The following is a 3854-nucleotide window of genomic DNA, read 5'->3' on the forward strand; positions in this document are numbered from 1 at the left end:
TTGTGTACTAAGTTTTCTAGCATAAGGGTTTTTTTAATGTTTGGATAATTCTGCATAATGCAATGTCTGGTAGTAGATTAGAAATCCCATTCATCTATGCATTTGTTAATTTACCTATCTAAATCAAGGATTTCAAATATTTTGCATCCTACGCATATTGTGTCAACCGAGTGCTTAATTTAAATTAGAACTTTCCTACTGCTGCAGCGATAATGAAAATGCCATGAGTTACACAGTTACTACTGTGATAAAAGCACCCCTGAACAATAGTGACCAACATACTTGTTGGTGAACTCTTAAGATACTTGCCACCCATCCAACAGCTATTTAATGCACTCCGTGTACAATTCACTACCAAACTGATCTTTTTATTAGAGTTAAATTATAAAAGATGGAAAGTTGTCCCTAAAACGGCTGATTTTAGAAACTTGTAAATAGAGTTCAAAGTTCTTTAAGACCTTTCTACTCAGAACTATAATGAGCCTGAGACACATCCTGTAGTTGGGTACATATCCTTTGCATACACAGCCATACATTATAAGGATAAGAGGTTTTGTTTTACAGAGTACTGATTCTGGGGCTTTATATACAGAGATTTTGATAAAATAGGTGGATACAGTAATTCCATAGTTTCATAAATGAGTCATGTGATGCCATGACTGGTTACAGTTTGCCTTATGATACAAATTGTTTTTTTTTCTTTTTCTATCCAGTCAACAAACTTCTTTCACACTGTGTGCTGCTATAGAGCAGTTACCAATAAAGGTAACATCTCCTACAGAATAAAATCTGGTTCTTGCTGTTCGTTGCCCATTAGCTTCTGCATGACTTGGCCCATGGCTTTCTCCACCTTAGTCATTTGGCTCCAGTTCATTAGCCGCTTGCTAATGAAATTAGACCAAGCATGTTGCTGCCTCAGGAGCACTGAATGTACTGTTCCCGCACTGGATTACTAATCCAGTGTCTACATGTCTTCCTCCACTTAACTCAGATCTTTGCTCAAGTGTCATCTTCGAGAAGTCTTCCCAGACATCCAAATCTGATTGTATGCCCTATCCCTCTCACCTTAATCCTTCCTTTTAATTCAAAGCATTTAGGAGTTACATATTTATGCATATTGTTTGGCTCCTCCACTGAAATACAAGCTCAAGGTGGGGAAGGGCCTTGTTTTTATTCACTGTGACATCCTTAGTACCTAAAACAGTGTCTAAGACATACTGGATATTTTACCAAATGAAGAAAATGACAGATTTTACCTTTCCTTGAAGAACAGTGGGGAAAGAAGTGCACTCCAGCAGGGGTAGGTAGCACAGCGGCTCTGGCCTTCAGCACTGCACTTTGGTCAGAGCAAATGTCACTAGCACGAACAGAGCCTCTTGTCCTCTGGACCATGGTTCCTACTACAGAAGACTAGTGTCCACTGATCCAGAGTGGCAGGTGTCTTCCAAAGGGGATCTTCATTCAGCAGACTGCTCTGGAAAGGGCCAAGACCAGCCTCTATTTATTAGCCAGTGCCATTCTACCACCATCAGCATTTGCCAGGATTCAGCCGGGCTGTAGTTCCTTATTGAACCCTGGACGCTTAATGGGAAGAGACAAGCTGTGAGTTTGAGTGAAATTCTATTTCTTCTTAGTTTCCAATCACCAAGCTGTATGGATGAAACAACACTGAGTCGTCTCTTTGTGTCTCTGTGTGTGTGATGCTGCCACTTACTGGCTAAGTGACTGAACTGGTTATCCTACCATAAACTATCCCCAAGATTGAGTGGTTTAGAACATTTCCCACAAGTCTGCAGTTGGTTGACCTCGCATTCTTGTGTATCGTGGTCACCTGACAGGCTGGGCTAGGGTGATGCTATTATCCGAGATGACTTGTCTCTGCTCCGCGTGGTCTCGTGGTCTCTCGTCTGCAGTATGTTAGCCCAAGCTTGTTCTTATGGCAGTGGCAGCGTTGAGAGAAAGAGAGAGAGAGTGAGAATACCCAAGGACTCCTGACGCCCAGGCTAAGAACTCTAACATCACTTTTGGTGCATTCTACTGAGTAGGGCAAGTTACTTTTTTTTAAGATTTTATTTATTTACTCATGAGAGACATAGAGAGAGGGGTAGAGACACAGGCAGGGGAGAAGCAGGCTCCATGCAGGGAGCCCGATGTGGGACTCGATCCCTGGACTCCAGGATCACGCCCTGGGCTGAAGGCGGGCGCTAAACCATTGAGCCACTCAGGGATCTCCGAGTAGAGCAAGTTACAAGGGCATCCTAGGTCTAACTTTTCTTGATGAGAAAAACTACAAAACCATAACACAAAGGGCACATTTGTAGGGAAGAGTGGACAACTGCAATTTAATACAATGAGCATTAGGAAGAAGTTACTTAACCTTTTACTGAATCTAGATCATTTAGAAAATATTGCCATCTTAACATTACGGCTTACAATCCATAAACAATTTTAGTGTATGTGCTGCCGAAGCAAGCACTACAATCCATAAACAGACTTTCCATTTGTCTTTAATTTTTTCAACAATTTGTAGAGTTTTTTTTAACTTGTAGCGTTTATTGTATTAATTTATTCCTAGATATTTTATTCTTTTTGATGCTGTTGTAAGTTGTTTTAGTTTCCTTTTCAGATTGCTCATTGCTGATGTATAGAAATACACCTCATTTTCATGTGTTGATCTTGTATACTGCAACTGTGCTTAATTTGTTTTTTAGCTCTAATAGATTTTCCCCGCTCTGTACATGTGGATTGTTTAGAGTTTTCTGTTAATGAGACATGTCATCAACAAATAGATAGTTTTGCTTTCTTTCCAGCCTGGATTCTTTTCCTTCCTTCCCTTCTCTTACTCACTCCCATCCCCCTCAGCCCCATCCCCATTTGCTACCCCCTTCTTTTTTCTCTCCCTTTCTTTCTTCTTCCTTTACCTTCTCCCACTTCTTTTGTTTTGTGTGAAAGCCCAGTTAAAACCTCCAGTACAACATTGAACAGAAGTGGCAAGAGTGGACATCCTCGTGTTCCTGATCTTAAAGGAAAAAGCTTTCAGTCTTTCACCAATAAATATGATGTGCTGTTTCTGTTTGTTTTTTGTAGATGTGCTTTATCAGGTTGAAGATGTTGCCTTCTATTTTTTGAATGAATTAACCATGAAAGAATATTGAATGTTGTGAAATGTTTTCTCTGCATCTATTGATGTGTTCAGTCATGTGGTTTTTGTCTTTTATTCTATTTGAATGGTGTATTACAGTTACTGATTTTTTTAAAAAATTTATTTATTTATTCATGAGAGACACAGAGAGAGAGGCAGAGACGCAGGCAGAGGGAGAAGCAGGCTCCATGCAGGGAGCCTGACCTGGGACTTGATCCCGGGACTCCAAGATCACACCCTGGGCCAAAGGCAGGCACTAAGCCGCTGAGCCACCCAGGGATCCCAACAGTTACTGATTTTTGTATGTTGAACCAATCTTGCATTCCCAAGATAAATTCTAGTTGGTTTTGGTGTGTTATTCTTTTTAAATGGATTTTTGCGTTTACATCGACCACTGCTTAGGCTGCATCCCATAGGTTTTGGGGTATGTGTGTATGTGTGTGTGTGGTTTGTTGTTGTTTTTTAAGACACGGAGAGGTAGGTGGAAGGGGCAGAGAGAAAGAGAGAGAGAATCTTAAGCAAGCTCTCTGCCCAGTGTAGAGCCCAACACAGGGCTTGACCTCAGAACCCTGAGATCATGACCAGAGTCAAAATCAAAGAGTTGGATGCCCAACCAACTGAGCGATCCATGCACCCCTGTTGTGTTTTTCATTCATCTCAAAGCATTTTATAATTTTCTTTGTGATTTCTTCTTGACTCATCATATATTTAG

Source organism: Canis lupus, chromosome 25 (genome assembly GCF_048164855.1).
Source record: "Canis lupus baileyi chromosome 25, mCanLup2.hap1, whole genome shotgun sequence".
Lineage (NCBI taxonomy): Eukaryota > Metazoa > Chordata > Mammalia > Carnivora > Canidae > Canis > Canis lupus.